Here is a 22,747-nt window from a genome sequence, read left to right as displayed (position 1 = left end):
TACAAAAATTGCCAACCATGCAATGTTTGCTAGCTATATTCTCTACTTGCTAAATATATAAATGTGTTTGTGGACATAATCTCCTCTTTTGCAGGTTATGTCAAAAATAAAAGGACTTGTTACGTTCCCACTATTGCTGTCATCTTCTAAATATACATTTTTCTACCCTTTGTGTGAAAAGAAACAAAACGTATTTTCCTGGTTATGTGTTAGGTAACGTTTTGCGTGGGGGAGGACAGGGTTCAAATGGCTACACTGCCCACGAACATCATTAAAATAGCTGGAGCATATCATTCTGACTAGTCATATCAGCCATGGGGGCTTGTGATCGGAATTACTGCAGCGAGGGCACTTGCACTTAGGGTGATGGATCAACAGATAAGATTAGCACAAGATGGCGGTACGGGACCTTTCGTTTTTGCATGTGTAAAAGTGAGAAAAACTAAGGTAAAATGCATTGGACATGTTTTAAGATCGATCTATGCCCAAAAATACATGCCTGATCGATTGGGTCAGTCAAATTTCTGAGCGAACTACCCCCTTAATGTTCTGTTCAATCTCTGCAGTATACCATTATTATAGGGATGAAACAGAGCTGTCCTGTGGTGTACTACACCCATACTACTAAAAAAAAACAAATTAGTTATTCTAGACATAAATTGGACTCCATTGTCTGTTAATATTCTTTGTGGAATACCCGCTCTCTGGAAAATGCTGTCCATAATTTGTACTACTGCCCTTGAGTCGCCCTCAAGGATGCATTCCACTTCAACCAATTTTGAATACAGATCTACCATTACAATCGCATATTTCTTTGAGCCGCTTTTTGACATCAGAGGACCCAAAATATCCAGAGCTATGTATTGCCATGGAAATTCCATTGGTTTTAATGGTTGGACATGGGTTTCAACATCTTATCTGAAGATGCACACAATGTACATTCTTTGATTACACCTTCCCCCTGCTAGTCCAACCTTGGCCACCAATAAGCTGCCCGTAATATACCTTTAGTCTTGGATATACCCAAATAACCATTGTGAGCTAGATCAATTCGTTTTTTTCTTACACTCACTGGTGGAGCCATATGACCAGCGTTAAGAATGTGACCATTGTGAAAAACCAGAGGGTGTTTCACAACGCAGTCCCCATCTTCAGGTGGTCAGGGAAGGGCCATCGCTTTTGGAACCCAACCTTAGGGGTGGACAAGCAAGGGAGGATCACCAGGGTAGGGGGTCCTCAGGGATTGGGGGAGAGACACCTGATGGCAAGACATGGTATCTCCCTTCCCAACACTTATCTAACTCCTATCCCTACCTACTTTCTGGGACACAACTCCCATTACACTGATATGAGGAAAATCAGGACAGAGGCTTGAAAGACCAACTCTAGCACTTTACAATGGCCTTGTCCGACCAATGAAGCCAGGCAGGGTCAGGCTCTCAGTCTTAATCACATACATGAACCATCACGCTGACAATAAAAGGTGGAGCGCACAGACAAACTTTGATCAAGGCAAGGTACGAGAAGGAGCAGCTCAGCCAGGGCTATGGGGAACCAGGCTACGGAGATCGGAGGTCCAAGGGGCTGTTTGACTTCAAGAGAGAGCAAAAGGAAGCCAGGTGAGAGATTTAGGTTTCCAAAGGGCACGAGAGGTTCGCTGTAAGAAGCCAAAGGGAATATTCCTTTAATGTGCCTGAAGGTTGCCAGCTCCCCTCCCATGACAACAGGAGTGTTGGGGAGGAAACAAAGGGCTGATAGTGGAGGCCCAACCTCGAAAAGACAAGAAGACGCTAAAGCCGAACACAGCTGGTGTGTTCTTGAATGTAGTGAGAGCCCGGTTCTTGAACGGCACGTGTGATAACAGTAACAAGCAAGGTTACGCATCTGAAGTAAAAGCAAGTAGAGAAAGAGACGATTGTTCCGAAGCAATACAAGTTAGCAAAGTAGTCCTGCAAAATGAAGCGCAATGCAGAAACTCTCTTTGAATCATGAAAGGTATCTCCTGGTGAAGAGAAGTGTTTACGAACTTTAAAGTGAACACAATGAAAATAAATTAAAGCAGAAGTTTGCAAAAAAGTGAACTGCGATCCCGAAAAAAAAAAAACAAAAAAAAAAAAAGTTGAATGTTTCTGAACTTTAATTTGCTCATGAGAAAAGCAAAGCGGAAGGTTGCTAGAAAGTGAAACTACAATACCCGAAATGCATTTCACGAGACAGGCTCAAACCCGGCAGAAGGAAGCCTACAGTGGGTTGGTCCAACTGGTCATGCATTGGTCTAGCAAAATCCCCTGCAGTTTGAAAGTCTGCGACTGATGTATTTAACTGAACAGACTGGAGTAGGACTGGGTCTTTTATCTGCTTTTTGAATGTTCTTGTGCAGAAAGTCAGATTTTGCTTTGAAGATGTCTACCTTATAATCTTTCAGTGTCGATGTGACACTTAAGGCTGCTGCCAGAGTTCTCACTTTCCTCCATATCCTATCCCTTTGCTCCATATCCTATCCTGCTGCCTGTATTTTTTCCTCAAAATATCTAATTGGTATGATGGTGAATAGACTCGAGCCCGACTAAGGGAAGTCTGATGATGTGTTTTGTGTAAAAGCTTGGGGAAGGGAACCACAAGAGAAAGGACAGGTCTGAGCCCGGTAGAGGGAAGCCTGTAATTGAACTGTGATACTTGAGACAGGTTTGAGCCTAGCAGAGGGAAGCCTGTAATTACTGTATACCTGATTTGTGTAAAATCTAGGGGAACGGAACCCCAAGAAAGAGGAGGCTTGAGCCAGATAGAGGGAAGCCTTCATTGTAAACTGTGATACATGAGTGACCTACAGACTGTGATATTTAAAAGACAGACTGATTGTGAAGAAGGAGGAGGAGACCTGGACTTGGGTGAGAGAAACCAGAGGTATCTAATTGAACTCTAAACTGTTGAAAGACCTGACACACACTACTAAGACGTACATTCAAGGCAAAGTGTGGCACCCTGAAAGAACTGTGTCGCTCACCTGTCCTTACCACAAATCCCGAGACCCTGTGCTTTGAACGTGGGGAAGAGAGATGGAGGCAGTTCTTAGAAGCCATTAACATTTCATTTTGAAAGACTATTTTCCTTTGCAAACATCCCTTTTCACATTTGTATATTGAGATCGGGGGCAAGGTTAGGTTTCTTTAGTATAGGGCCCTTTTTGTTTTGACAAGAGTGACTAGGACGTTTTCTTTTAGTTGATGGACGCGATTACTCCCATCTTAGCTATAGGGCTAGGCTGGAAGTCTCCAACCCTTTCTGAAGATATTAATAAAGGTTTTTGAAACTTACATCAGTTGTCTCTGTCCAACTGTTGATACCACGCCTTCCTCACACCATTATCAATACTCAAATCATCTCACATCCTGTGGAAGGGTCCTAAACCCATCTATTCTTTGACTTACCAAGTGCATGTTCCTCCCTTAGGGCGGTGTCTCAGTCCTCTTGTGTGATAGATTCCCCTTACACCAAAAACACATCTTGGATCTGATCTTCAAGCTCTGCTTCATTACTGTTAATAGTGTTTATAGAGAGGAAATCAGCAATGTTTTCTTTACCAACAACATGCTTGATGATAAAATCATGCTCCTGTATTGAGGTTACCCTATTAATTATACATCTGGATACCGCATCCAGTCCTTTGGATGTGAAGACAGCAACAAGGGGTTTGTGATCAGACAATACAGTAAATGTTCTTACCCATAGAAAGGTTTTGAATTTTCTGATTGCCCATACCACAGATAGTGCCTCTTTCTCAATCACTGAATATCTACATTCAGCATTTTTCAGAGATCTGGAGGAAAATACAACAATATTGACACCTTCTTTGTATCTTTGCATGAGGACTGCCCCTAGCTTGGTGCCACTTGCATCAGTCATCACAAAGGTTTCTTCAAATGAGGAAAGAATTGGGGCAGCAGAAATTGCTCTTTAAGTTATTGAAATTCCGTCACAATCAGTGGACCACTCAAATTCACATCCATTTTGCAAAGAGCTCTTATGTGTATATATGTGTCTGAAAAGCTCCTCATAAACTTTGAGTAATACTCAACCACCCCTAGAAATGACATTACATGTTTATTTTTGGTGGTGTCATTTGTAAAATTGATTTGACCAATCCTTCCCTTGGGGATGTTCCTTTACCCGACAGGCGGTTTCCTAAATAGACAATTTGTGAGGCCCTAAAACAACATTTGAATTTTTGATGGGTTAGGCCAGTATTGTTCAGTCCATCTAGTACCTTTTTAAATTTGGTGTCGTGGTCTTTGACTGATGAACCCATGACCAATATGTCCTCTTCAATGTCACCAAGAACATCATTCATGACCCTTTGGAAGAAGGCAGCAGCAGAGGTAACAGAGTAAACAAATAACTTTGAAAATGGCACTAGCCATAACATGTTTATATGATCAGATAACTACAAAACATGTTTGCTTATTTCAGTTGCAGATGTTATGATTGAACATTTCTAATAACTTAACTGCTGATTTATAATATAATATGTTCATAATTACAATGATAATTTATGTGAACTCAAAACAATATACAACAGTTGTTGTGGGTTTTAGTTTATGTACCTGTTTGGTTTAAGTACCCAAACTCGGATACCCATGGGTGAGGTTTTACACACATCCCGGGCTCAGCGGATAATGAAGCCTGTGTCAGTGTCTGATCAGTTTTGAAAGCATTGGGCTATACAATAGATGGCTTCAGTACCGTCAATGTACACTTGGGTTTAATGAAATTCATTATGGAGGGGAATAGTTCTCTTGGTCGATTATCTGCTTTTGGAGTTGTCTTGTGCAGAAAGCCCGGTTTTGCTTTGAAAATTACTACCATATAATCTTTCAGTGTGGATGTGACACTTAAGGCTGCTGCCGGAGTTCTCACTTTCTGTCAGGTTTTGAAAGAGAGGTGTGGTTTAGTGAGTCTGTGTCGTTTCAGGATTGGGTTACTCTGCAAGCATACTTTTCCTTAACATTCCTCTTAGGACACAGAGTTCCCAGTGCAAGATGGATAAGGACTAATTGGCTGGATGTTCTATGTGAGGTAGTTTGGAATCCTGTTTAGAATTCCAAACTGCCTTTCACTAAAGTCCAGAGCAGGTCACAGAAGATTGAGCCCCCGAAGAAAATCAAAAAATTCTACTGAAGAAGACTAAAGATTAAGTTCAGAGACAGCAGAAAACCAAGAACATCTATAGAAAAGCTCAGATAAGTATGGAAAATATTTTATTTCAAATTTGAAGACAAAAGAAGTAGAAAGATATATATCCATTCTAGGAGCAGCTGAACATAGAGTTGCCACGCTATCTCAATTGGCAAGTTGTATTAGTTGTTAAGGTTCCAGTAGTAAAAGACAACGTAAAAAGGAAAGCTGAGATACTTGAGAGTTTAATTCAGCCTTTTCCGCGCACGATTGTGAATTAAATGAACTAACTGTGCGCAAGGCTAATATAACTAAACAGACTTTGTGCGTGCGTCTCATTCAATGAGAAAACGTTGGCGCGTGCCACGCTGAGAGAAAGCTTTGCGAGGCCTTTGAAGAAAGGACCTTTGTGTGTTCAGCTGTGTGCATCTTTCCAGAAGTCGGGTCCTGTGGAGAAGGCATCAGCATATGCTTAGTTCCTTTTGTTGCGGCTGAGTGACGTTTGCAGCATCGGGCGTTGGAGTGGCAGCAGTGAATCCGTACTGTATTTTCAAGGCAGTGTGTTTTTTCGGCTGTCACATTTGTTATCTTTAGAAAAGAAAGATACAAACTTTGAGACCATATTTTAGTCATTAAAGAGTTCAAAAGAAAAGACTTTAGTAGGGAGTTTGGCGAAATAGAAAAAACTTTGTGAAGGAACAGTGAAGTGAAAAACAAAATATATCCCTCAACAGTTGAAGTGAAACATTATGGATCTCTCAACCATACATTTCTAGAATAGCCTTTCAGCTATCCGGCAAAGGCCAACAGGCACTTGGCATTTTGGGAGGGTTTGATATTAGGAAACGTATTTTAGGTTGGAAAAGCAGATAATTAATGCTACCTTGTTCAATGCCCTTCAGGAAGAAACCAGAAACACACAAGAGCGACGGAGAGACCGGAGTGTTATTTTATCCACTTCCCCCCCCCCTTTCCCTTGGGCTTGCCTACACAGCAGTTGTTCAATTAACTGTTTGGTGAGAGAGACTAGGGGGAACTGGTGGGTTAGCATCCACTTCTGCAGGAATAAAGATCTGGGACCTCACAGAATGAAAGGACCACATTTATAATCCTGCCCGAGTGGAGATGGGGAACTGCAAGATGGGAAAACCTGTCTTTAGGCATAAAGATGGAAGAATTGAGTAATTTTTTGCACAAAACCTCAGAGACAGCCGGCATTGATAGAAAAAGAACCTCCAGTTTTGTATCCAGAACGGGAAGTAGCAGCGTTAGAGGGGCAGGTAGAGGTAGACAAGAGAGTGAGATTGACACTGGGAATTTCATTGGTTACCACACCTTTAGCTGCGCCAGAGAAATTTGGCGGGGATCCATAGAAATATACATTATTTGTAATGCAGTGTGCGTTGCATTTTATGTGTAGGCCTGAGTCATTTCCCACAGGGACTTCTAGAGTAGCTTTTTTGATTTCGTATCTGACAGGGGAAGCAGCAGCCTGATCAGTTCCATTGGTTAAAAAGGGGGCTTTGGAGTTGAGGGATTGGATCCAGTTTAAGGCAGAATCTGGTAAAATGTTTGACAGAAGGACATCTTCACACAGAGTGTGGACGGAGAATTGCTGGTGTTGCAACAAGGAGATAGGGAGTTAGTGGCCTATATAACCGAGTTTCAGACCCTGGTGTTGGAGAGTGGTTGGCCTGAGGAAGAAATGGCTTCATTGTCTTACAGAGGATTACGTGAAGAACTTAAAGACGTCCCAACAGCAATAGTGGAGAGACCTACCTCAAGTGAGGAGTTTATTTTCTTGGTGATGCAGTTAGATGCTAGATTAGCAGAGAGAAGGTCTGAGAAAAGAAGAAATAATCCAGAGAGTACAGTTTGGGTTCGGAGTGAACGACCTAAGGGGCAACCCGTGAATAGTGATACTAAAGGTCCTGTTAGGGAAAGTCATGCAAGAGCTCCACACACTAAAGAAGGCGTAAGGAGAACCTATGTCTATATTGTGGAGATGTGATGTCCGAGAACTCCTAGAAGATTCCCAACATTTTCTGGCAGAGGTCAACAGGTAGCAAACGCTATTCAGATGGCTATGCCACAAACACCACTCACTGTATCCTTGTATTGGGAAGGGGAGTGTAAGCGTGGAGGTGCAGGTGTAATTCACTCCAGAGCAACAGGGAATTATATGGACAGAACTTTAGCCACCAAACTAGGAGGTTCAGTTATGGATAAAGACGTTCCGCAACAGGTGCGAGCAGTCGATGTCACACAGCTCTCACCTGGGCCTATCATTTTCACTACCTGCAAGTTAGGACTGAAGAACTTAGCGAGGAGATAATCTTTGAACATATAGATGCACCAAATCTACAAATCATTCTAGGAATGCCGGGGTTAACTTTACATAATCCCTTGATTGATTGAGGCAAAAGAACAGTTGAGTTTAAATCAGAATTCGGCAGGGACCAGTGTTGTGTGGAGGAGTTAGAATGGAGTAAGCAAAAGACTGAGGAGGTTTTGGGAGTGGTGCTACAGAAGGGCATTTTGTGGGTGCACTAACTGGAGTTCTGCCGAATGTTATAATGCCTTTAAGGATGTTTTTAGCGAGCAAGAGGCCAGTGAACTTCTGCCACATTGCACTTAAGATTGTAAAATAGAATTAGAGGATGGGGCACCAATTCCTTGCAGCAGAATCTATGCCTTAACAGAAAAGGAACATGAACATTTGAAAAAATACATAGAGGAGAATTTGGCCAAGGGTTTATTAGTCAATCTCAGTCTCCAGCGGCGTCTCCTTTATTTTTTGTGGCAAAGAAAGATACAACTTTGCAGACCTGGATCGATTATAGAGCTCTTAATATGATCACCATAAAGAATCGGTACCCACTGCCTTTAATATCAGTTATGTTCGACAGTACCCAAGGGGCGAAGATCGGATCTCAGCGGTGCATATCATTTGGGAAGGATCAGAGAGGGGGACGAGTGGAAAACGACATTCAGGACTCGCTTTGGATTATTTGAGTATCAAGTCATGCCATTTGGGCTTTGTAAAGTGCCAACAGCCTGTCATTTTTTTTATTAATGAAGTACTTCGAGAATATCTAGATGTTTTTGTAGTTGTCTATATTGATGACATTTTCATTTTTTCCGAAGAGGAAGATCTTCATGAAAAACATGTCTGGAAGATGTGAACTAAGTTGAATTTCACACATCCAGAGTAGGGTTTTGGGGATTTGTCATTTCCCCATAGGATTTGGAGATGGATTTGACTAAAATCAAGGCAGTAAGGGAGTGGCCGACTCCAGTAAGTTTGAAAGATATTCTGAGATTCATTGGATTTGCAAACTTTTATCATACATTTGTGATTTTTCTATGGTAGTGGCAGCTCCTATTACCAAACTACTAAAGAAATGAGTACGTTTGAGTAGATCGATGAGGCAGAGAAGACCTTCAGTTTTCTTAAAGAAAAATTCATCACCAGACCGATTCTACTTCATCCGGATGTTGAGCAACCTTTTTTCATTGAAGCCGACGCTTCTGATATGGCCATGGGCGCAATTCTTTCACAAAGACACAGAGAAACTGCACAGCTCCACCCAATAGCTTTCTTTCTCTAAAGGATTTCAACAGCAGAAAATAATTATAGCATATCGGACAAGGAACTATTGGCTATTAAAACTGCATTTGCTGAGTGAATACATTACCTCTTGGGAGCCAGGCATCGGGTGACTGTGTTGATGGATCACCGAAATTTAACATGTGTGCGTTCTGCAAAGACCCTGTCTGCAAGACAACTCTGTTGGTTTTTATTCTTTGCTAAATACGACTTTGTAATCATGTTTAACCCTGGAAGACAGAATGGAAAAGCAGATGCCTTATCGAGATGTTTCCCAGAAATTTTGAAGAATGATTATAGCCTTACGCCTCAACCCTTGTTAGCGGAAAAGAATGTCATAATTGGAGAAGATCAGGTCAAGGATTTGCATAAGCAAATTCATTAACTGATGTCAGCAAAACAGCTTCAGGAATGTGAGAAAGAAGATTCAGTGTGGACAATCAAGGACGGATTACCTTTTGTAGACGCACAGTTATTTTTACCATCCGAGGATCTGCGTGAGGAAGTATTGAAATCTTGCCATGATTCTCTACCGAAAGATAGAGTTATTAAGAATTCTGGTGGCTGGTGGAAAGGAATGCAGGAAGATACCTGAAACTATGTTCAAACATGTGAAGTTTGCGCTTGAGCTAAGTAAGAACATCAAAGACCCGCAGGCTTGCTAGTTCCATTGCCAATTCCTCCTCGCCCTTGGCACATGGTATCAACGGACTACATTGTGGATCAACCGCCGGACAAGGGTCGTACTACCATTTTGGTAGTAATGGATGTTTCATCAAAGGCTAGTCATTTTATTCCAGTCAAGGGGGCAGCAACAGCATCTTCTTTGGCACAAGCATTTTTACAGAAGGTTGTGAAACACGGGTTACGCAGTCAGGTGATTTCAGACCATGGAAGTCAATTTGTTCCTCTGTACTGGCAAGCATTCTAAAGGGTGTTACAAGTTGAGATTAATCTTACAGCTAGTTATCACCCTGAGGCTAACCGACAAACAGAAAGTGTGAATCAGGAACTTGACAAGTACTTACAATGTTATCTGAAATCAGATCAGGGTTGGCTGGACATTCTGTGGTTGGCAGAATTCTGCTAAAATAACACAGAGAAGGATTCCACTTCGATATCCCCATTTTGTGTAAATCAAGTTTTTCGTCTGAGACTCCTAAGAGTCTTGGAGAGCTGGAAGTCCCTGATGTAGATAGTCTCCGAGCTGTGCAACAGAATCTTAAGACGTTAATACAAGCTTTACAGAAAAGCAAGTTGAGCTATAAATTTGCTGACAGAAGACGTAGATTGGCACCTGAATATCAAGTAGGAGATTTGGCATGGTTATCAACAAAGAACATGCTTTGAAATGGAAGAACAAGTTTAGTCCTCGTTACATTGGGCCATTTGAAATTGAACAAGTCTTGTCTCCTGTATCTGTTAAGTGGAACTAACACAGGGTTTAAAGGTGCATCACACTTTCCATGTGAGTCTTTTAAAGGCATGTAGGGAGGACACACGGTTGCAAGGTTTGCCTGGTCTATTGATTTCCAATGAGGAGAATGAATATGAACTAGAGGTCTTATTAGATTCAGGAGTGAAGCATGGGAAACTACAGTATTCAGTAGATTGCAAAGGATATGGTCCAGAAGAGCGATCTTGGGAAGGTGTCGAAAATGTAAACGCTCCTAGGCTGACTAAATTATTTCCTCGCCTCAAGCTCAATAAGCCAGGCCCTGGGACATGGCTTCATGTGGGTGGGTGGAGGGGTGAGAGGAGGGGGGGGGGAAACACCATCACTTTTCTCCATACTTTTTTGGCTAAGAACAGAGTTTGGATGCTAAAGGCTGGTGTGAGGCGAAAGAGATGTGTGGTTTAGTGAGTCTGTTTGTGCTGTTTGAGAATTGGGTTACTCTGCAAGCATACTTTTCCTTAACATTCCTCTTAGGACAAAGTGTTCCCAGTGCAAGATGGAAAAGGAGACACTCAGTACTGGTTGGCTGGCCCTTCTCTGTGCGGTAGTTTGGAATCCTGTTTAGAATTCCAAACTGCCTTTCTTTCAACTAAAGTCCAGAGCAGGTTACAACAAGTTAAGCTCCTGTAGAAAATCAAGAAATTCTACCCAAGAAGACTAAAGACTAAGTTCAGAGACAGCAGAAAATTAACATCTATAGCAAAAGCTCAGATAAGTGTGGAAAATATTTTATTTCAAATTTGAAGAAAAAAGTAGTAGAAAGATATATCCATTCTATGAGCAGCTGTAAATATAGTTGCCAATTTATTTCAATTGGCAAGTTGTACTAGTTAGGTTGTTATAGTTCCAGTAGTAAAAGAAAACTTGAAGAAAAAGGAAAGCTGAGATGGAGTTTAATGCAGCCTTATCCGCGCGCGATTGTGAAGTAAACAAACTAACTGTGCGCAAGGCTAATATAACTAACAGACTTTGCGATGCGCCTCATTAAATGAGGAAACAGCTTGTACCACGGTGAGAGAAAGCTTTGCGAAGCCTTAGAAGAAAGGACCTTTATGCGCATTGAACTGCGCACGTCTTTCCAGGAAGTCGGGTCCTGTGGATAAGGCATCAGCGTACGTGTAGTTCCTTTTGTTCTAGCGTTTGCATTTTCAGGCGGAGTGGCAGCAGTGAGTCAGTACTGCATTTTCAAGGTGGTGTGTTCTTTTTTCGGCAGTCACATTGGTTATCTTTAGAAAAGAAAGATACAAACTTTGAGACTATATTTTAGTCATTAATTAGTTCAAAAGAAAATACTTTAGTAGGGAGTTTGGCGAAATAGAAAACTTTGTGAAGGAACAGTGAAGTGAAAAACAAAATATATCACTCAACAGTTGAATTGAAACGTTATGGATTCCTCAGCATACATTTCTAGAATAGCCTTTCAGCTATCAGGCCAATAGGTACTGGGCATTTTGGGAGGGTTTGAATTAGGAAAAGTATTTTGAGTTGGAAAGGCAGATAATGAATAATTGTTTTCACCTTTAGGTCAGATTGTTCATTGCCCTTCAGGAAGAAACTAGAAGCAGACAAGAGCGACAGATCTGAGTTTGTTATTTTATCCACTTCCCCTTGCCTACGCAGCAGTTGTTCAATTAACTATTTGGTGAGCGAGTCTAGGTGGTCTGATGGGCCATCATCCACTTCTGCAGGAATAAAGATCTGGGAGCTCACACTTTTCTCGAGATCCTTTACTGCTGCCTGTATTTTTTCCTCCAAATACCTAATTCCAATTATACATTACCTCAATTTGCAGAGGGACATGGAGGTAATGTTTAATGTTCTTATACAGTAGAAGTGTCAGTGCAGGTCAGGTCTGTGCCTTTCAACCTTTTCAGTTGAAATGGGCCCCGAGCCCGAGGGGGGCCCAGCATAAGCTGCCCCAGTGTTGGCAGTCTTACTACGCAGCAACATATTTCTTAAATTCATGACATTAAATGGGAGCTTTTCCGCATGCACATCACAGGCTGCCTTTGCTGGCTGCTGTAACCTCAATTTAAGACTTAACATGTGTGCTTGGCGATAAGGGCAGAAAAGCAGGGGAAAAACATGCTGAATGTGCGTTTTGTGTGCATTAGGCATGGTAGAAAACTTCGAATCCCATAATGCCGAGCAAGGTGAGCAGGGGTATTCCCCCGCTCTCCTAGTTCAGCATTATAGGTCTGGGGGGTTGCACGAGTGTCCCCCGCTTACATTACATGAAAAGCGGGAGTCAATTGGAAAATAAATGCATTGGAATTTTTGTAATGCAAAGCTTTCGACTTCGCAGTATTCCGCCTCGTTGTTTTCAGCAACGTAATTTTCACGTAGATCCCACTGCAGCACATACATTACAGGCTGCCTTTGCTAGTGCCCAGCATCATTATCACCTTGTTGCCTTTTACTCCGGTTTCATCTGCATTAACACCTTGCTGACAAAAAGTAGTTACAAGCTTTTCAGCGAGCGTTTAGCATTTCAGCTCCCCACTGGCTAACTGCATACATGCCCCTCCCACCCCCCCCTGTAAGCAACAGGTCAGGGACCCAGTGCAGTGAATGGTCCGGAACAAGACGGAGTGGCTCTCTGGCAAAAAGATGTATTGCCAGAGTGCCGCTCCATCCCCCAGACCCAAGGGCCAGCACATGTCTCTCCCAGGTTCTGTGCCTAAATGAGCATACAGCTTTCAGAAGACTCTGCACAGAGCGCTGCCTAGTCCCCCGAAAGCAGTTTGCTTGTGAAAGCTCAGGTTACGCCTGCTATAACTCCACTGTGCTGCTCGTTCCTCGGGCCCAAGAGCTTGCAAAGTCTATCAAGCAGATCTGAACCTGCATTAGCACCTTGACGCAGTAACCAGCCAATCAGGTGGCTAGGAACTTGGGCTTCAACTGCCGATGCAAGCCCACATTCCAGCCAGCCTGATGGCCGGCTCCCCCCGCTGCCATCTTCCCCTCACTTTTCTTTTATTTTTTTTAAAATCCTTCTTAACCTCCACTCACTGCCACATCCGCTCCTTCTTCCTGGCTCCAGCTGGCCGCCTTTTCTATGGTGGCCATCTTTGAAAAGGATTTACATTCATTCAACGGGACGCACACAGTGTCCCATTGAGTGAAGGAAAAATCTATTTTTTTTTTTTAGCACCACGGGTTACCACTTTTGCAACCCAGGGTGCTAATAGCCTTAAGACCCCATTCCAGGAACGGGGGTTAACAGCCCAGAGACCTCGTTATGCGCTTCGTTCCGGCCCATAACTTGGGCTTCCGGGTCGTTAACACCCTGCTGGATCCCCGGAACAGGGGCTTAATGCTATGCTTTTCGAAGTCTCACCACTGGAAACTGCCAAAGCCTCACAAACAGTGCTGCAGCTGTTCCAAATTATATATATGTCCTGCAATTTACAGACATCGCTTTTTAGGGTGAAGATTCTGACCAATTAAAACAGGAGAGTCCATTATTCAGCTAAAAGCGCTTCTTACGGAATCATCATAAAACCCATTTAACATTTAAAATTGTAGACATTATGATGTTCCCATAATTCGATTTGGTTTTATGCAAATCGCTAGGACTGGGTTTGGTGAAGAGATACTGTGTTGCGCAACCTGGCCTGGGGTCTCGCCTCCACATTAGCACCCCTCCAAAGAGGTGACAGTTCCATCCCAAAAAGAAGTACATTTCCAGCACTGCAGGCACACCACACATCATATTGCAATAGGCCTAGGGCTTTAAGTGGGCCGAGCCCCGGCAGGCTCAGCAATCTCGTTCTGATGTGGGGCCCTGACAGGGATCACTAATCTCCCCTGGCAGCCACAGCCGCTAGAGGACAAGGCTTTTTTTCTAAAGCCTAAAGCCATTGTTCATGTGCGAGAGCTTCAGACTTAAGAAAAAAATGCCTTTCCTCCATAATGGTGTCGCTGGCACCTGCGAGGCATTCTTTCAAGCAAGAGATGCACATGGTACGGCGTCACCATTATGGAGAGGAACGGGAGGCCGCTGGAAGCAGAGGCCTTGTTTTTCAAAATACTAAAGCTCCTGCAAATGAGCGGGAGCTTCAGGATTTTGAAAAAAAGGCCTCTACTTCCAGCGGCTGCACCTTCTTAGCCTCAATAGTGAGCTGCCCCTCCCCAGCTGGCGACGGGCAGCGCCACCATTAAGGCTGAAAAGGTGAGGTGCTGTCCCCTGCCAGGCGAGCCTTTAGAAAATAAATGCAGAGATCAGACAGCCCCCTCTGCCCATGCCGGGGTGCCTGATCACTACAAAAGGCTGCCTGCCAGGGGTGCCTGTAGCCCATTGAGTCAGGGCTCGTTAATGGGGCGTGGCCTAATGAGCCTGCATGCGACCCCCCGGGGTTAGGTCAAGCCCCCTCGATGAGCCCCGGTCCATTTTTTAGTCACAATTCAGGCACTGAATAGGCCCCCACAAGACCGGACATATCTTCAGCAGGCCTTGGTGGATGCGGATCTGAAAGTAGAAACACACCAGAGTTATAGGAGCACTTCCGAGCGAGTATACAACTTGCACGTAAAATCACAAAATATTGGGCTACGGAAGCTACTTCTACAGCACATATGCGCTCTTCTCTTCCAACAAAGTGCGGCTTAGTCAGTTGATATTTCGTGGAGGGAACGTACTTTTCTCTGGTTGGCAGAAGTGAATCACCAATCGCCAGTGCTAAAGATTACATCACCACCGGCAGCTGGAGGAAATGATGATGAGACGTAAACAAGGTTCATAGGTGAGTTGAATTGAGTGGGTGTACTAACCCCCGATCATCTTCCACGATCGCCTCCCCCGACCTCCTATCTTGGGTTTCACAGTGAGCGCACCCAGGATTTGATAACGTCTCTTGACTTGTTGTGGGCTGACCCAGAATCTGTGACCCACAAGATTTCACTAGGTCTTCCCCCAGGATGTCACACACTCCCAGGAGATCTCCTTAATAGTTCCCAGAATTGTATAGCACATAGTATCTCATAGTGATGCCAACACACCCTTGACTCCCATGCTGTTCATCCCATATTGACCTAATGAAGACTTTTAAATGAGACCCACCTCAGTTACTGAAGTAAGGCCATTTTCAGGAAACAGTAATGCCGAGCGTCTCACAGAAATTCTCCCCCGTTCCCTTATACCCACCCTCTGCCCGCGGTTTCATATTGACAAACTCGCTGTTATCATAGCATGCCTCTCCCATGTCCTCAAGGCAACAGCAGCATCAGATTGTTGATCTCACCATGACCCACACCCGTTAGACTCCGTCATTACCAACCCTATACCTCACCCAGAAGCCCTGAAGCTCTCAGCATATCACATCCTGCTACACTCCCATGGACCTGCAGGTCACCTTCCTAGGTCCCAGACCAAGACAAAAAGGAAGATCTTCCTGGAATTATTCTGGAGTCATCCGTTGACTCCATCTTAGAGTCATCTACGGCTAGTTCAGGGAGATCATCAGTGATGATCTTGTACTTCAGGATGGGTGGGATTACTCCAGGATGACCCCATGACAACTTTAGGATGGGTTTGGAATTGTGAACGATTGCTGAAAACTTCCAGAGGCGATATTTCACGTTTCTACCAAACTATTTAGGAAAAGGGTTTTGATCCTTTGTGTGTAAGACAGGTGCTATTACTTTAGGCTGGTCTAGTTACACTTATGGATAGTGTTCTGGAAAACCTCAAGGGAAATTGCAGCCATCATGTTCCGTCTTTGCCTTCTTTGCTAGAGCACTCAAATGTCATTAACTAAGTTCGCTGATTTAGTATACAAAACTACTAATCCACCCCACGATGTCAAGACCCAACCTGTAAACTCCCTCATTTCAGTTCTCACCTCTAGCTAACATGACATTACACCCAATAAATTAGAAATCCTTGCACTAAAATACACACTTTCAGTGACCTAAACAGAATCCATTAAAGGTCTACCTGCATGACAGACTGCTGATCACTTCACCCATTATCATTATGAGCAGCTAACAATTAGTTCAACCATTCACCACACCCAAGAACACTAGCTGACCCCCAACAGAAATCATAGACAATAGCACAAAAACATGCACCATTTACAAGTTGGCACTGACCTACAAATTCACCAGATCAACTATATAGTTCTACACACAAGAGCACTTGCATCTTCACAGAGCAGAGTGTGAGCTACAATTATGTTGCTGATTAGTAGCAGTGGCTGACATAGCCACCAAACTCGGTTGTGGGTATGTTCCAATTCCATTGTAAAGACTGCAATCTGAACGACTAAGCACTTGTGTGGGAACGTGGAGGTGTCACTTCATTGTCCAAACAGGCATGACCGTCATACTGTAACAAGGACACACTGTTGAGAAGACGTGGTGCTAGAGTGGAGCTTGTCAAATTAGATCTGCTTGATAAAATGTTTGTAGCAGACAATTGACTGTTACTTTATAATCCAATATTTTGTAGTTGCTGCGCAGCTACATCTTTGGGAACTGCAACCTTACACAGAGACATCTGCCGATTTACTGCTGTGTCTTTCAATTGTCCAGGTGAAGTAACAGAGGCGGGTTCTGAGGAATGAAAAACACTAGCTATCCCTGCCAAAAGACGTTTTCCAGCTTTTATGACCATAACTGAACAGTCATTAATAAGTTTGTGAATAGTCAGTTTCCACCAATCAGCTTTTACAATATAATTCTCTTGTTTGGCATCTTCTTCTTGTAGTTCACACAACACTAGTTTTCCAGCACTTCCAAGATGCCACCAGTAGCTGCTTTTTCTCCTCAGCCTTTCTTTTTAAAGCCTCAATTAGTGCCTCTGCATCACAATAGGTTTTAATTATTTCGACAAAATGTTTTCTGTGTCTTAATACACTGTTTCTTGGCTGTGGGTATGACTAGCAATACACCAAACTTTTTGCTTCAGCTGTACATGGGGTGATTCCCCTTAAGCGCAATCCTATCTGCCCCTTGGTTTCATTTTTGCACTCCTCAGTGCTTGCACTCCCTCCCTATGCAGCTACCCCAAACTCAGTCTAGCTGCATACATACTCTGACCTGGACTACAGTCCTAGACAGCGTTCAACCCATAGCGATTTGTCAAAACATAAGAGAAATCATGTAGATCGTCTATACTTTAGAGAGTTACTCTAGAGGAAATAGATGCTGTAAACGAGTGGTGGGCATTGTGCAGCGCTCATCTGTATGTGTCAAAAAAGGGAACGCCTCGGCATATGGACATAAGATGTACCCTCCTCCCCCAAACATCAAATAGATGAACAAAAACAAAATAGATTGCTTACCTGACTGGAAAGGCAATACTGCCTTGAAATCCTTTTCTTCATGTATTTCTCTTCTACTTTCATCAAGACCCTCTATCAGCCATTTACAATTAACTTCACTGGGAATTGCCAATGGCTCAAATGCCCCATCCTTTCAAATACACAGAGAATTGTCAGAATCAAAGAAAACCTGTTAAAGAGTGCCATGAGTTATTGCCTAAAAGAAGAAATACAAAAAAAAAGTAAATTTATTATGCTCCAAATATTTGTGAAAAGTGTCTGTACCTTAAACCATTAATTTATAGCGGGCTTGCTATGGATGTTCCTGCCAAATGTGTCCCCATATGTGAATGGGGCGTCTCTTGGTGCTTGGTAACTTCCTCCAAGACTGACCCATTGTGGCTTCAACTAGCTGCATCTGCTCGCTAATAACATTAGAGGTGGGTTTTCTGGAGAGGCAATAACTGCAGTGCTCTTGTACCTAAAATGCTGCATTCATTTTGTGTGTGCCCTTTAAAAGACAGACAAGCACCTGTTTCAGTTTCTTAAATGTAAATATCAACCATAGAGTCCCAGCTTGCAGACAGCAACATGTACAAGAAATGACAGGGACCGGAAATAGGAGGGTATGCAAGGACAGAACCAATCAGTGAACTTTACTTAGATGAACAAAATGTTAATCTTACATTTTAGCAGGCAGGCCTTTGCTAATATGAGCCAGGCACTATCCTCCAGAAGTGTCAGAAGCCCCCTCCCCCCCATAAGCATTGCTACTGTGACATAAATTATGCAATACAGCTGAACTAGTGCAGCACTCATGAGCAGTGGAAAAATCCTGCAAACAAAAAAAATACATTTAAACAAAAAAAATAAAAGTAAACCAAGCCATGGGTACATTTTGCAGAGGCATGGTTTCTCACACATGCGCCACGGCACGATACATGCAGATAGCTTATTACTTAGAGGGTCGGGTGCACCTATCTGAGGAAGGCATGGACCTATTCATGTGGAACATTGTGGGGGCATTGGAGCAGCAACAACGTTAAAGCCAGAGAGGGGCAGCCAGTAGGAGCATGTATCCCCCCCCCACTTGGTGGCAGTTTGAAAGCGATCAGACTGATCATTAGACCAGTTTGTGTGGAACTAGAAGGGGGAATGGAAGGAATCACCCCACCCACGAAAATGGGGCCTCTGTACGCTGAACCGCTAGGGTGCCTTATGGCAGTGGTGTTCAAACTGGGAGCCCCAAGGATGCCCAGCAGTGGGGGGCTTGAAAATATAAGCATTTAATAGAAAATATAAGTATTTGTGGTGCGGGGCACTGCCCGGAAACTATATTTTTACTCAATGGGGGGCAGGGGGAGTTCAGCATAAAAAGGCTTGAAGACCACTGCCTTAAGGGAATACAATAACCTCCAACTTTCAAATAGCAAAGCAATTTACAGCACTCATTTCATGCCCAGGTCACAAAACTCCTGCTACTGCGCCAGTCCTCCGATACACAAGGCTGCTGAAAAATCCGGAAAAGCAAGAAAATTGCTCCACAACATCTAACGAGAATGAACTGAGCCCATCATTAGAGAAAAAAAACCACTATCTGCATAGAAAGCATTCACCCCAGATCATCTAACAATGATCAAATAGGATATTTTCAAAATTAATGAGAGCGAATCACTAGCCTTGGCAAGCATTCAATAAATAATGTATAAAGTTTACAGGAAAACTATCTTCAATTAACTGCTGAGGTGCAATGGTTGGAAAACCCAAACCGCATTGAAGGGGCAATACAAACCCTCCAGGAACCTCACCAACCTATATAGAGAATGTGACAAATATAACTAGAACATGCAGTAATCTCGAGTCACTGAAACTTACATTTGTATATGTTAAATCATGTAGCAATTTCCCCAAAGTGTTGAACATAAACTAAACGTAGATGGAAGAGAACACGAGTCATGGAGGGAATTAGAACACCTTGAAACACTTGTGTATAGGCACGTTATTATAAATGCCATATCATACCACTGTCCCCCAAGCCCAAAGGATGGCACAACTAGCCTTACTGTGAACTGAAAAGGCAATGGAAAACTGAGGTAAACAAGGTCTCCCTCTATATGTTCTTTAAAATAAGTTACGTAAAAGCAATTCAACAGCTCTGCCTCAGAGGTATAGCATCTGTAACTTCCAGCAGTAAAAAAATAATATCCAAAAGCATTACAATACAAAATGACAGTCTTTGAATGCCAGACAGTTCGCTTTTTAGGGGGGGTAGCTTTACAGAAATTCTTTAGGGGTGCTTTGAACTTCAACTTCAGAGTACCTTTCCTGTACACTTTTGACATTACAAAAATCTCACACTAATACGCATACTGTAAACAAATCTCAAACTGATGAACATACTGTAAACAATCTTCCCCAGCTTGAATAAGGTGGGAAGGGGGTCGGGGGAGGAGGCACAAGACGCTCCTTTAATGCAAATTCAGTTTCTGGACAATTAACGGATCCCACTTTCCTTTTAGTTGGCTGGTGTTCAATGACTTAAGTGAAAGCAATGATCAGGTTGCGATCAATGTTCAGAGAAATAAATAATGGGGGACATCTGTCCACTCAACTTTTGGTTAGAGGAGCCTTTTTTTCTCCCTTCTTAATAAGAGCTTTGGTGGCCAATATCTGTAACCATTCTCTGTGCGCAGAATCACACCACCAAATCTAATTTGGAGCTTTTGTAAAGCAAAGCCCAAAGCGCCCTTTGCCACCAGAAGCAGGAAGGCAGGAATCCAAGAGCACATTCAGGGCATTTCCTCTAACCCGGGCCTGAGACTACACCTGGTGGTGTGTGCAGCACACCCCGTACCACAAAGCGGCTCAGTCTGCCACACACGACAAAGCTTAGCCAACCTTCATGGCAGCAAAACAAAACTGCCACTTGGCACCCTGCTTCAGAATTAAGCAATATTGAAGATACTGCGGAAGTCACACACGTTTCCCAAGTACCACACATCAACAATCCCTGCACAAGGGAAATCTATGCCAGCGGGCGTCTGTGCACCGGCATGCAGCTGTATGGGCAACTACAAGCATAGTGCCAACGTGCCCTCAATATAAAATAGACACATTCTCACAGGGGCTACGCAACACTTCAATGTTCTTAAGAAGATGACAGAGTCAAACCATGGGTATCGCTGGGCCTGTGTAAATCTTTCCTTCACAGTAAAGCACTGGAATTATTTGCTCGTACCCACTGAAGGTGCGGTCATGCGGTCATGTGTACGAGTTGTATATGCACTGTACACAAAGCAACGTCGCACACAAGGGCCCCACAAGCACGTGGATAATGGACCACTTTAAAAAGTAAAAAAGCAACTAGGGATTTTGCAATGGTTTGTTTAGTACATTAAGTTTCCTCCGTTCAAGCCAGCACGTGCACTGTCCCCTAGGGACGGGGAAGGGCCCAAGCGCTCTTCTAAACTAGCAATCAAAATATATGTTAACATAAAAGTGCCAGAAAGATAGCGAGTTTTTTGCTTTTTTTAAAAAGAAAATGCATTTTCTTGATAGCAAGGTAGTCGCCCTACAGCAGTGGTCTTCAAACTTTCTTGACCCCGAAACCCCCTTAGAAACATTTACCTGGCTTCGACCCCGCTATACACACGGACTCCCAAATGTTTATCGGTTGTGAACGGTTATCGCACACTGGTGTAGAATGGTGCCCCAAATGGGAGGTGTGGGTGCCAAACGCTACTTTTTTTTCATAATCATTGCTTGCAATAACTCAAATTAGATTAGAGGGCAAATATTTGTAAACACAGCATTCAGAATTGTTTGCTACAGAGGACTGGACTAAAAATAGCATTGGATATGTATTCTGCTAAGAAAGGCTGGACCACCCAGTTATTGATGCAACTAAGGTCCTCTGGAAAGTACTTTGAGACTGGTTCTGAGATGGTTTCCTATTAGTTCAGCAACACATGAAAGATCATGCTCCGTCTCCTCAAGAGCATCTGCTAATAACAGAAACACATTGGTAATGCAGACATTAACGCTCCTCCTCCAAAGCTCCAGCTTCTTCTTGAATGCCGATTTTTCCCCATTCATAGCCAATGATGTGGTTTCAGTGCCTTGCAAGGAGAGGTTTAGAAAATGTAGCTTTTCAAAGAGGTCCCCACAGTAAACCGTACAAGCCAGCATGAATCACACAGATGGTCTTCTTTTGCCTGGTCTAAACCCAGGAGAAAGTGTCTCACTTTGTTCCAGAGTTCATAAACGCGATTTAAAAACCTTCTCCCTGGAGAGCCACTTGACCTCCATGTGAAACAAAGCAGCATCATGTTCAGCTCCCATTTCTGCACATAATGTGGCAGTCAGGCTCCTGTGGGGTGCATCTTAATAAAATGTACAATCTTTATAACAGAAGTCAGCACCTCTGAGAGTTCATTCCCCATATTGCGCACAGGCAAAGCTTCCCGGTGTATGACGCAGTGTGTCCACAATATATGTGAAGCTACTGCCAACACTTTTGCTTTTAACCCTGCTCTAGCACTACACATTGAAGGAGCACCATCTGTGCAAATACCAACACACGCCTCCCACGTTAGGCAGTGCGAACTTAGGAAGCAGTTACAATGTCAAAGACTATAGATGCAGTTGCTATGCCCTGAATTGGTTTACAAATTAAGAAATCCGCCAATATTTTTTTCCATGGCAATACCTCCATAAGCAATCAAATGTGCTTCTTTTGAAATGTCAGTGGCCTCATCCAACTGTAGGGCAAACTGACTGTTTCAGGCGCAATATCGATTCTGTACTGATATCAGAGGTCAGGTCAGTGATGCAGCAGAAAATTGTTGTGTTAGACACAGGGATACTTTTGCATTTCTCTGCTGCACCGTCACCAAGCAGTACCCTGTTGACAGCGAGAATTGTTGGCAGAATTACTTTCTCAGTATCTCGAAAAGGCCTTTTGTCTTTGTCCAGATAATGTGGCAAGAAGCTTCGAAAGCATTTGCAGGTACTGAGCTACATTTTTAACAGTGTTCGTTTGCTTTTTTATGCCTCGAGGCTGCCGTACAAAGAAATCCCTGGTCTTTGTTTCCAAATGCTGCCTTAAAGGAATGGTTCGGTCAGAAAATATTATTGGCCAAAAAGATGGCCAATAATAAAAAAAAAAAAAAAATTATATATATATATATATATATATATATATATTTTTTTTTTAGGTATTGAAGTCCCTATGCAAAGTTTCGA

At 43.1% G+C, this 22,747-nt stretch overlaps 1 long non-coding RNA gene across 2 annotated transcripts in view; it reads right to left on the bottom strand.

Annotated features, from left to right (window-relative positions):
- Nucleotides 1-22,747, bottom strand: part of LOC138567230 (uncharacterized) — a 46,003-nt gene that overhangs the window by 16,457 nt on the left and 6,799 nt on the right. The window contains exon 1 of one of the 2 annotated variants that reach the window (XR_011302141.1): nt 17,525-22,592. The exons of the other annotated variant lie outside the window; for it this stretch is intronic. This is a non-coding gene — a long non-coding RNA (uncharacterized lncRNA). Of the gene's footprint in view, nt 1-17,524; nt 22,593-22,747 lie in introns of those variants that run through there. 2 annotated transcript variants of the gene reach the window in all.

Source organism: Ambystoma mexicanum, chromosome 2p (genome assembly GCF_040938575.1).
Source record: "Ambystoma mexicanum isolate Mex_15411 chromosome 2p, UKY_AmexF1_1, whole genome shotgun sequence".
NCBI classification, from domain to species: domain Eukaryota; kingdom Metazoa; phylum Chordata; class Amphibia; order Caudata; family Ambystomatidae; genus Ambystoma; species Ambystoma mexicanum.
Note: the sequence above shows the minus strand (reverse complement) of the source record. Positions and strands in the feature narration are given on the sequence as shown.